Raw genomic sequence first — 12,814 nt, 5'->3', positions numbered from 1 at the left:
CTTGTGCTCCCATGGGCCAAGCACGGGAAGGATTAACAGAGACATCCTAGGTGTTGGCACCGTGTTTGAGGGGGTGAAGGTTCTTCATTGTGTGCCTTAGAAACTCTATGCTTCATGCGTTTCATAACAATATCAAGCAGCAGTAACACGCAAAATGCTCTGTTTTCCCATCAGTTTTGCTTGTTATGGCCATTTATGCCAATATAAGTTGAAACCCATCTAACACTCTCATCACACCACACCAGAGGTTTTCCTGGGTGTTGGCTCAACGCTGTTGGCTTATTATGAGGACCCAGGCCACTGGCACTGGGGCCAGAGAACAACTCCCAAGCTGTTTAATGTCATGGTGCAGCCAAAATGTAACCAGGAAAAGCAAACTGATTTTCGGTACATGTAAATTCAGTACGCAAGATTACAGTTCCTGTGAAAAATAGTTAGAGATCGGCGCATGAAAAACGCTGGGAAACTCTCTGAGAAGAAAAGACGCAGACCTGTTGGAGAGGGTACAGGGGAGGGCCACAAAAGCGATCTGAGGGCTGGAGCACCTCTCCTATGAAGACAGGCTGAGATAGCTGGGGTTGTTCAGCCTGGAGAAGACTCCATGAAGACCTTATTGGAGCCTTTCAGTACTTAAGAGGCCTATAAGAAAGATGGGGAGAGACTTTTTAGCAGGACCAGTTGTGATAGGATGAGGGGTGATGGTTTTAAACTAAAAGAGGGGAGATTCAGGCTGGACATAAGGAAGAGATTGTTTACAATGAGGGTGGTAAAAATTCTGGAGCAGGTTGCCCAGAGGTGGTGGGTACCCCATCCATGGAGACATTTAAGGCCAGGCTGGATGTGGTTCTGGGCAACCTGATCTAGATGGAGTTGTTCCTGTTTGTTGCAGGAGGGTTGGACCAGATCACTTTGAAGGTCCCTTTCAAACCAAACTATTCTATGATTCTAAGACGAAGTCATAGGAAAACACAGACCTGGAACCTTCTGTTCCTATGAAAGCAATGGACAAATTTGGTGTAGATTCTCACCTGATCACCTTCCAAACCACATGAGTAGAGTTGCTTCTTCTCCTGGCTATCCAGTTTCCCCAAACTTTTTTAGGAGTTTCTTATCTTTGAAAGTCTCCTGATTGCAAAATGGCTGAAGCTTCTCATTGGAACTGGACCTCTAGTGTGGCTATAAACCCACTAGCTAAAACGGTTTCCTTACCACTCTGCGTGTGTTCAGTTACATATAAAAACAGAATCTAGAAAAAGCTCAAGAAAACAGTGCAAAGTGATACATTTATTTAAACATAAAGTAAACCCTAGTACACACACAAAAACATTTTTCAGATGAGGAATGGGTATAATGTGTGTTATTAACTAGGATGCTTACAGTTGAAATCTCATGCCATAATACATTTTGTTTGCTTTTCCATTTGCTCTGGTGTCTTTAGTAATTATTCCACTTCTTACTTACAGCATGCAGTCTGATGATTTGTGGGTGTTTCTTTCATCAGGCTTGAAAACATGCCAAGCAGGGTATCCCTTCTTCATTACAGTATTGCTCTCCCTTCCAGGCACCTGTAAGATTTAACTAAATGAAGCATTAAAGGTCTGCACAACAAGCAGTAATCAAATCAGAATAAAATACTAGGTGCTGTGCTGCTTCTCCGTTATTGCCTGGATTCTCTCTTGCCTTTATTTTTATCACAGTGGGGCGTCAAGTCTAAAGTCTTATTACATCAAGTTAAAGATAGCATTTAAATTCAAACTGTTTCACTGCAGATCGTCTTGTCAGACAAAAAGAAGAAGGTGAGAAATTAAGCCAGTGGGAGACCAGGCTGGGGAGCTTCTGCCTGGATTGTGGTGCAGAAAGATAAACACACAAACAAAACCCCAAAAGGTGGGCATGGAAGTAAGAGAAAAGGAACAACGAGCAGCATTTTGTAATTTTCAAATGGCAGGAGCCACAGCATTCCCACCCTCCTGCCGTACTCGTTAAGTGTCCTAATGCTAGGACCCTAAATTTATGCTTTCCAGCTCTGCACTTCCAACACATGTCCCTACCTCACCAAAGACCATGTCCCATTCTGTTTTCTTTGGAGTCTTCATGTGCCATTTAATATCATTACTGAGCCTATGGGAGGCAGGAAAGATATGAGAAATGGTTATTATTGTTAGTTCTTATCTGAACTTTGTAACAGCACCTTTTATGATGATTTGGGCTTCCAGCACATAACTAGCTGACCAAGTTGGGTCTGGTTGTACAACTCAGATATTTAATGATAATTGGTTTTCATCAGGACCCATAATGCTACACCGATTTAGCAACACAAGAGGACTGAGGTTCCTTCCTCACACCCCCAGTTAAAAAAATCAGTGCCTTAGCTAACTGCATACGCTTTTAGGCAAACGTACACTTGTTCTGGTGTAAATGTTTTCCCCTGTGATCACATAAACTGTCAATTCTGTCCTAGGAGAAACCCATGGATGATCATTTCAGTGGTTGGTTGTAGTGGAAAAGGATAATGGACAAAACTACAGTATAAACTACAGACAATTAGTTACAAGGCTTGGAAATGCCCACTTACGATGTTGGAAGTATGTGTCATGCTGTTGTCATAAAGCCACTGCTGAGGTACTGGGGCGCCACATTAGATTATAGAGTCCAGGCCAAGTGTCTGTCTTTAAATTGTGTTGATGGTGGTTTTGGATTGCACAAAATACCTTTCCTCTCATCAAAACTCTTATAGTGCCATACTACTACCTGCATATTTACAGGTAATTCTGCGCAGTTAATAAGGAGCGTGATTTTCTTTCCTTGCCGGTGTTCGTGGGAGCGTGTCTGCACCATGTAAAATCTCTAGAGGCGCTGGGTACATAACACAGCCTCCTCTCCCACTGTGTGCAGAAGTAGATGGGAGACTTCTGAAAAGAGTCATGCAGGAGATTTCCCACCACATCCTTGTCCCACAATAAAATGGGAAAATTAAATGAAAAGCATAGATGTGCTCTGTACAATAAACCTTACTGATAGTTAGGTATATTCATGTCCTCTCCTAGATTTCCTCAGTGCTGTTGGGCAAAAAAAACCAGCAGTGCACATAGCTTGTATGTGATTCTCACTTCAAGGTAGCACCTGCAGTTAGAAGCATAGATGAGAGAAGGAGACCGGATGCTATGGTAAATGTTCATACCCAACTATAAGATATATGTATCATCTAGGTTGTCCTGGTTTCAGCTGGGATAGAGTTAATTTTCTTCTGAGTAGTGGGTACCGTGTTGTATTTTGGATTTAATCTGAGAATAATGGTGCTAACACACCAGTGATTTAGTTGTTGTTAAGTAGTGCTTACTCTAAGTCAAGAACTCAGTTTCCCACGCCCTGCCCATGAGGAGGTGCACAAGGAGCTGGGAGGGAGCACAGCAAGAATACCTGACTCAAACTAGCTAAAGGCATATTCCATACCATGGAACATCATGCTCGGTGTATAAACTCCATTGTGAAAGATGAGCAAACCCTGTATCTTGCAAATTCTGTCTGTAGAATTGTCACCAAAACAGGCCCATTCCTGTCTACCCACATGCTTACAATTATTGTCTGGGCTGTCCCTGTCCCACATCCCCTTCCTTGGCTTAACAAAAGCAATCTTACCCTAATTAGATCTGTTACTTAGCCTGCTGTTTTGACCTTGCCACCTCTTCCTTTATGTCCCTCTGCTGTCTCCCTCTTCTGTGCTACATCAAACACATGCTGCTGCTTTTTCCTTTCCCTTTCCATACCCATTAGTCTATCCTTCCCCATGCTGTTATCTAATACCAAGACACTGATTTCCACACCAGCCTACCCATGCTGCCAATCTTAATTGTCCATACATTAGACTTTCAATTAGGACTTCATTCTTCATGCTTTTTCTTGTGCTCCCACCTCATTTTCCTTTTTTATATCCCAAACTTCCCTTTGTTGCCACACTGATGCAAATTATAGGCAGCACGTGGTCTATGACCTCCTGTGGTCTATGGCCTTCTGTATGAACTGATAAGCTGATCCCCTGCCCATACATATCTTGCCATCAATTTGGGCTGCGTATTTTCTGCTGGTGACAATCAGTGCAGTGATATTGGTAGAGAGTAAGGATAACGTTAATTGTGGTAAATAAATAAATAAACAAGTAAGACTGGAAATTGGCAATGTGTAAAGCCAAAGGGGAGGAAAGCAAAAATAGCCTCAGTTTTGTCACTGAGCTTTTATGAGGAGGAGAGGTAAAAGATAAAATTAAAGGTGGCTCACAGAGATAAATGCTATGAGAGCTAATGTTTTTGTAGACTTTCATGTACCCATAATTCCCCACATACATTCAGACTTTTTCAGACATTGAAACTCATGAAGAGTTAGTTTAGATCCGCCTCTACCTCCAAATTTTCAAACCAGAGCCATCTCATAGTGAAGACTTCATAACCTCTGCAGAACAGAAGATGGTGCTGTTGTCACTGACATGTGCTTTCCGATATTTTTCTGATTTCAAAAAAAGCAAGTGGTAATGGAGAAAAAGAGAAGATAGGAAAGTAAACCGAAAGCTATTCAAGGAAAGGTAACTGCCATTTCCTGTATTTTTTAACCGGATAAATTTAGGATCTTAAAAGTATGATGAATGCACAGAAAACCAAACGACTATGTAAATGAGAGACCAGATCTGGAGGTTTCAAGAGGTGTTAATACAGAGGGAGGTGTAAAAGCAATTAGAAGAAGCAGAGAGGCAGCACAGACCTTATGCTGGATGTACTCTTCCCATTTCCCTGAAGGTACTACAAATGAAGCTTTGCTGAATAATGTCAGTTCTCCTTTGACTCTGTAAGGAGCTGTTACTGATCATCATCATTACTTGGGAAGATCAGGCTCAGTATGTCTCAAGCCAGGCATTTGCAAACAGAGACTTCAAAAACCATTGAGAATTTTCAAAAAAAAAAAAACCCAAAACTTTTAATAATTAAGTGAGAATGGAGGAAGAACGAAATCCTGCAGGCAATGAGAAACTGTGACTGCAGAATGGGCCAGTCATGGACTGCATGCTTTTAGCATTATCAGGGAAGTACTACAGGCTTCCTTTCTCTATCTGCACAGGAAAAAGGAGCACAGGAAAGAAACAGTAGGGTATCTTTAGGACAGTACTGTTAATGTTGTGCTGTGAGATTACCCACATCTGCATCAGAGATTCCAGCCTGAAATTCTTCTTTGACTGAGCAGGACAGCAACATTCACCAGAGACACTCTGATATTCCTGGGCTTTTTAGGATGTTTGCTTTATAAGTGAAGCTAGAGTTCTACTGCTCTAACACTGTAAACATCCGTCGTTCAGAAGCAGCATTTAAAGGCAGCTGACAAAAAGCAGTTGTGTCCAATTAAACATTCCTAATGATGGGAAGTTGCAAATCTATACTATGCAGTTTGTCACTGTGCGCTGTAGAGGGGAAGTTAAGCTGGTAAATCTCTAGTTAGACTGAGTGCAGTGGAATGGTCAGGAAAAGATAAATTAGGAAAAAGAATTAGATATAATCCTTTGCCATCTGTCTTTGTTTTGCTAACCTACTTGACAGGACACTGCTGAAATCTGGAGTCATTTTTTATCTGCTTCATGTAGCTGAAAAGCATTTGCTGTACAGGCTGGAATTAAAATGCTTTCCATTTGTTGACCCCATTTGCTTTCCTTTAAAAAAATAAAAAATAGGACTTTCCATACAGCCATAAGCCTGTACCATTCATTTTTGACCTCTCCCCCTTGCTAGGACTCAGAGCCTGGTGGTAAAGCTTAGATAGATTATACCATTGGCTCTGCCGGAAGCAAAGGGGCTGTTGAAATGTACATAATCCTTGATTCTCCAGTGTTCAGCTTGAAAAACATATGTAGATCTGGAAGAAATGTGACAATTAAGAGAATGTCCATATGGTATCACGGTTTCTCCGTAACAGCTTTTATCTATAGGTCTTCATCTAGCAAATCATGTAAACACAAGCTTATCCCTAAGTACATGCCTGAGTATTTTGCTGCCTCTGGATTTTAGTGTACAGGGGATTCTACTGATAATGAACCAGATAAGAGGATCTACTGTAGTGGGGAAAATACTCTGTAGCTTCTGCATGAAAATTTACCAGCTGCAACCCTGGCAGCCTTTAGTCTTTTAAAAGTCCTGGTGTTCTTACTGAAAGTAATACTACAGGAAGGTGGATAAAAAAAAATCCCAAATTGTAACCAAAACAAACCACAAGGACCAATCCAAGTCTTACTTACTTCCATGGGAATAATGCAAAATGCCACTTTATTTTGGGGAGGGAGGAAAGAAGGAAGAGAGGGCAGGCATTAGGGAGGAAGCTTTCACTTAATTTCCAACCATAGGTATTTTTCTTTGCCAATGTGAAGGTTTTCAACTCTGTCTTTTCAGAATGCAGGGTATGAAGAACTTGGTAGCTCCTCGGTTTCAGAGAACAGCATAGGTGAGTAGCTTCTCAGGAATGAGCTGAAGTTAATCTGTTGTCCATTCCTAAAGGGACATAAAGATAGTCCACTAGGTACAGAGAACTTATCTTTGATTTTCAGATGACTGGAGGAATTGGTTAGGCACTGATTGAGAGCAAGGTTACTTCCTCAGTGGGAACTCAGGATGTGAAAGGCCCAGAGCACTGCTGCCTTCCATCTCTCAGTCTTTTACATCAACATAAAGCAAGGGAAAACAGTTTTAAATATTCTCCTTCATCTTCCATAGTACTGTGGGTTATGCCAGTTTAACTAACCTCACAAGGAAAAAAGCAGAAGTCAGTTGTGCCAAGATGTAGTTTTCACATTTTGACTTGTGCATTTGACTTCAAAGAACTTCCAAGTTTATTTTGGATTTCCCATACTAAAAATAAAGACACAGAACAACTCATCAATTTAGCTGAGAGCAGCAGCTTTGAAAGCATTAGGCAAGAAGAAGCTCTAGTGTTTTGAAAACAGCTCCTAATGCTGTTGTCTTTAATAGGGATGGCTAATATTCCCTGTTTTCTCATATTCCCAGTGATTCTTTCCAAGTGGAAGCGTGCCAGTTATTCTGCAAAACTCCTGACTCATTCCGATATCATTTAAGGCCTTCTTAATTGGTTGCAGGATATCTTCAGTCAGAGGAGGGCTCTTGTTTGGTGCTGCGAAAGATTTTCCAAGGGGTTACAATCTCTTCAGGTTTTGTAGTGTACTTTAAAGACAGTGAGATCAAAGGAGAACCCCCCAGATCAGCTCATTTTTAGAAATGCCTCACTTTTACAATTTCATTGTGAAGACAGCTGGTGGATTTTTTAAAATATTAAGTAATTAATTAGTTCATTTACCTTGGCCTTGCAGGTCTGCCTTGGGTTCTTTTCCTGCTGCCCCTACAGGAATAGCAAAAAAGAGGCATTTATCATATTGTCACAGCATTTCTTTTTTGCTTTGCTCCCTAAATCTCAGTCTTGTAAAAAATAATAATAGTAGTCTTTTACACATTTATGAGGTCTGCCATTAAAGTCCATTTGAAGCATTTGATAGACAATAGCATATGAAACCTCAAAGCACATTGCTGAGGTATTTATTACTACATTCATATGCTCAGGGAAATGTACCACAATACTCACAAAACCTGAAGACCACGATAACTAGTCATCAGGTTTTGGGCAATAGAAACCCTTTAATGGAACCCAGCATTCAGAAGCTGAATCATTTTCTGAAAGTACGGCTCTCCTCTAGTAGCTGCCAAAAAAAGGGAAGCATCTGAAATAACTTTCCCATCTTTGAGAACCTTGACATTAAGATATTTTCTTCAACCTCCACCTCCTGTCACTGCATCTAATTAGCTCCTTTTTTTTTCAGTGTTGCATAATTCTTGAAACTTGCCACTGTAGACATAACACTATATTGTAAAAAAAAGTCTTTCTTCAAGAAAAAAGAGATGGCATTTTCCAAAGCATAGGAACTCAGCCTAAACCCCTTCTGGTTTCCATTGAACTCACTGTGTATACGAATGCTGAGCAAGGCTGTTTCTTTGGGGATCTTGCAATCTTTTTCATGGGAAACCAGTTTTATAATACATGCTGATACAGGAGTTATGTTTGTAGACCCACTGTAGAGATCTCTGACCATCTGTGCTTTAAAAAAAATGGTGTTTACAGATATTGGTGAGATTTTTCCACACAAAAGCTCTTGGAAGACAAAAGCCAGAAAGAAAATTTCCAACCTTACATTAGTTCTGTATGGAAGTTCTCAGACAAACTATCACAAAAGCCTGTTCTAGATGTGGCATCATTACTAGGCCAAAATGCATGTTCCTTTTTTATCTTTCTGATAAGATCCTCTCACATACCAGCAAGGTCCTAAATGTCCGTGTTGATAAATAGTTTTTGATGCTAAATGCAGAAATGCTAACTAGCTCTATATTTTGGACTGTAAGGCATCCTAAAATGTGCTGCTACTAAGAAAAACAAGTCTAAAAGTAGCATTGTGGCATGTGCATGTTTGACTTTGTGTGTAGAAGGGGAATTCAACATTTCTCATCTCTCTATAATTCTACGTATATATACTCATATTACAAAAGTACTTTTCCCACCTAAACAGCATTGAGAAAGATTCATCCTGGGCTCTTAAGAGAAGAAACATTTGTGCAGCTTCTAATTTCTGAATCACTGTTAATAAAATGTTGCAAGAGATACTTGGTTAGTCATGGATTATGATATGAAGTCCAAGCTAAAATCCTGCTCGTACCTGTGTAGAATAATACAGAGTTAATGAAGAGTCGGTTAGGGATAAGAAATGACCTGCTCTTGTCAGTAAAATGTTATTTTGCTTTAGAAAGAAATATAACCAAAATGACTTTTTTTTTTTTATATTCACAAAAACAAATTAAACCTTTCCTTTCTCTTAAAAAATACCCTCATATCTGGCAATAAATTTGCTAAGATACAATATTTCAGTGAGGATTAGCAATACGTTTTCATTCAGGACTTCATAAGCGACAAAATATATCTGAGAGATGAGGGAAAGGGAGGAGATTGAATAAGTAATTGTGTTCTTGATACAGAATTTGACTTTTAACTCATGCAGTAACAAAGGAAACCCAGCAGATGGTGGCAGGAGACCACACTGCTGAAGGAGTCTTTTCGTCGTTTGGTTCCAGTTAATGGCCATTAACCCTGAAAGGAAGTTATTGTCTTATTATTCATAACGCGATGTAAGTGTCTAAAACAGAAATACAACCTGAATTGCTTCGACTATGCATTTTGTGTCCAAAAATTTAGGTAAGATCATGTAAGACTGATTTTGACTAACCTGGCAAATGTATTCTTTTTAACTGTGGAGCTGAGGCTTTGTTTTAAAGCCAATTGACATCAATGACAATAAAAAAATACTGAACTCATAAAAATGCTGATGGATGTTTTTATTCTGTGTCTAATTGTTCTCAGGGAGGGAGTGTGCTTTATTTGTCTTTTTTGCACGGTAGTGCTTTTGTTTTTCAAGCATTTTGATTTATTGTTCAGCTGGTAGCTGAAGATCGTATCTGCATTGCCCAAAGATGTAGCAAGAAGAAAAAGACATTACACCTCTCAGAACATATTTGCTGTCTGAGTGACAAGACCCTGCAGAGCTCCCTGTGTGCAGCAGCTTCCTGTCATGAGTGCTAGCGAAGACCTGGAATACAGCAATATGTCTGCTGCTATCCTAAGAAATGTTGCAACTGGGGGCTGACATCTTGTTTTATCTGGTTCATTCTTTAAATATTCTCTCTCTAACTCCTGTCTTATGCCGTATCAAGATACATATTAAACACCTGAGAGATGATCCAGATCAAAGACACCCCAATTTTTCTCCATAAAGGATCAACTATTATATTCAAAACAGTGTGTTACTGAAATTTCGGTGTCACTTTTAGTAACTAGAATGGCCTTTAGAAACACCAGGACAGAAAGTCTGGCAATGGGGAATCCCTTCCTTGCAGTGCTCTGCAGAAGCCTTACATGACAGGAGGTTGGTCTGAAGTGTCAGTATGACACACCCTTTCCTACTCATCACTTTGGCACCTAAATCTGCTATCCCACAAGCAACCCAAGCACTCCTTGGCCTTAGAAGAAGGCCCATAAAAATACAGTCTCCAAATAGTTTTCAAACAACTAGGCTCATTTTACCACAGCAGCCTGAAAACAAAGCTGATGGGAGCTTAGGCCCTTTTTTGATTAGTGGATGTCCTATCATTTTTCAGTTTTGGGCATGTATCTCCTGCTGAGTGGCTGTAAGTGGGTTTCTTTTGGTTGGTACTTTTTGCAGACTAGGTGGCTGCAGCAGTGGGTGCCCGCTGTCCAAGGTTGAAAAGCTTGCCATTGGCAAGCCATCTTTTACAGTCTTCAGAGATGAACAGCAGTTGCTTATTCCTCCCCTCAGTGCAGTTCCCTCAAAGGATGTATTTATAAGGTCAGCTTCCAAGGCCTCCCAGAGCCATCAGGTATGCTGCTCCTTCTGCCCTATGCAGCAGGCAGGGAAGCCTAACATGCCTTGGCTGTGCTCCCTGATGGGCTGGGGCCCTGCTGCTCCCTGCCTCCTCCCTGCCTTCTCCCCACCTCACACCCTGACTGCCTTCTGCCTGCAGCTGAGCGTTATGGTGCTGCAGATTTATCTCTGTCTCCTGCACTTCTCATACAACACTTGCTAAGGTGACATTATTCTCTGCCTGAGAATATGACAAGTCCCAGCTGGGCACTTCAGTATTGTAGCTTCTGTCACATTTGAGACCACAGCATTAAACATGAATAGCACAACATGCATGAGCCTTTAATGTACCACTGTACATGCTTAATATCTGTCTCATTTTATATAGAAGGTACCACTTTTTAATTTTCTTTTTTCTGCTCCCTTCTTTTGGGAACAAGGCTGTTTTCCTCTGTGTCTGAAGGGGCTGTTCTTTCATGACAGCGTACTGTACTGCCTCATGTGTACAACTGGAAGTGGGCTTGATGTTGGAGTTGGTGTATTGTGGTCTCATATGACTGCATTCTTCTTAAGTTCTTCTGCAATGTATTTTCTGGGGTGTTGTATCTATTCCCACATTCACTGCTCTTTTTCTTCTGCTTCAATCTCTGCCATGTCAATCAGGTCTGCAGAGTATGTAATTCACTGCTATCTCCGTGTCTTCTGTGCACAGCAGATTAAAGTATTTGAGGTTTCAGGGAAATATGTGTTTACAAATGCTATATTACATGAGCAGGAACCTAATCTGCTCATGAAAACAGTTTGCATCCCAGAACCCAGTATGTCCAGAGGAAATAGTCTGATAGGAATACCTTCTCCTGCTGGTAGTTCTGGGAGGTGTTTATTTCATCACTCATGAGAGGTTTTGGCTTTCACATGTGTCTTCCATTTGTCTGTGATTCCTTTCATTGCTGCTAGTCACACTAATGATGCCACTGCTCAGGGCATCAGAAGATGGAAGCAGATGAGCGAGGCTTCTGTGAGATTGTTTCTCCATTCAGGAACAGAGACTCTATGTATTTTCTTCATTCCTTTGGCATTAATAAAATTTCAGGCATTTTAAGTGCTAATTTGGCTTTGCCATTTGGTGGCGATGCTGCTGTGAGGATTGAAGGGAGTAACTTTGAGGATGGATTGCAAGCAAACAGATCTGTGTTCCCACTGCATGGGATATTATGCCTGCTTCATTGCTTTAAGCTCATCCACTGACCAGAAGTCTGAGCGGCAGCCCAAATAGCCAGATTTGGGGTGAGGAGGCACATTCCTATTCTCCCCATGGACAGTGGGAAGAGTAGTGTGGTTCCACTTCTTTGCTGCTTGCCCTATACATGCCACAACAGACCATCAGATGCTGGCTAGCCTCTGTAATATTTGGCCAAGACAGAGTATTATTGGCTTCCTCTACACAGACTGCAGCTCTAGAGAAAAGCTGGACCATTCCCAAAGAAAGTGTCCGTTCCCCGCAATCTGAGTATTGTGATTTCCTGTACATTCAACCTTCCTCAGTAGATACAGTGCTCTTGAAAATGGGAAAATTTTCCCTTGCTTTCTGGCCTAATAGAATAAATGAAGGTCACTACATTATTTCAACTTGGATTTCTTCCAAATCCTTTAAGTGGTGAACTTGGTTTGGATGAGCCTTTCTGTGTCTACATTATTTCTGTCAGATTCATATTCAGCTGCCATAGTTCTGGCCTGTGTACAGTGGCAGCTACAACCATGACAACCTTTTTCTTCATTTTGGATACGTAAAACTTAGCATGAAACCTTCAGAGGCACGTGCTGAAGGTGATGTGGGGCTGCCAGCAGCAATCCAAAGTGCTCGACAATAGTTTATGATCACTTTCTGCTCAGGTGATTTCCTATTCATGGTTACATTGACGCAAACTTTTACTTGTAGATACTGTTGAAAGATCTAGCTTTTCTGTTTGTTTATATCTCTCTGTTCTGCTGGAGATAATAAAGTTGAGCTATAGGTTAGCAAGTGGAATGTGTCTTTTTCTAAGGAGTAGAAAACTCATTAGCAGTATGTTATATATCTGCTTCTTTATTAAAGGTGGGATAATTAAATGTCTGCTCTTTCACATATGTGATAGTTGCATCCTGTGATGATACCAGTTGTCCATATTGCATCTTTATTCAGGAGCGATATGAATGACTTGCACATATGTGAAAACTGTAGAAGAAAAGTTGTCAGATGGGTTACAAATCCCAGCAGACTCTGGATGGAGTCTGTGCATCTGAGAGTAGGAAACTGCTGTATCGCTTTAGATTACTGAGGTTGGTCCTGGCCCGTGGGAGATCAACAGATGT

The 12,814-nt window shown here is 40.8% G+C and overlaps 1 long non-coding RNA gene across 1 annotated transcript; it reads right to left on the bottom strand.

The window, feature by feature from the left end:
- Window positions 1-825: 825 nt before the first annotated feature.
- LOC134175599 (uncharacterized) lies at window positions 826-2,509 on the bottom strand. Its single transcript, XR_009969065.1, has 3 exons — window positions 2,403-2,509; window positions 2,040-2,121; window positions 826-1,554 (listed from the first exon to the last, which is right to left on the bottom strand). It is a non-coding gene; the product is annotated as an uncharacterized LOC134175599 (long non-coding RNA).
- Between the last annotated feature and the right edge of the window lie 10,305 nt (window positions 2,510-12,814).

Source organism: Pezoporus occidentalis, unplaced genomic scaffold (assembly GCF_034315485.1).
Source record: "Pezoporus occidentalis ecotype Australia unplaced genomic scaffold, CSIRO_AGI_Poc_V1 ctg7, whole genome shotgun sequence".
Classification (NCBI taxonomy): Eukaryota; Metazoa; Chordata; class Aves; order Psittaciformes; family Psittacidae; genus Pezoporus; species Pezoporus occidentalis.
The sequence above is the reverse complement of the archived record's forward strand: the minus strand, read 5'-3'. Positions and strand labels throughout refer to the sequence as shown.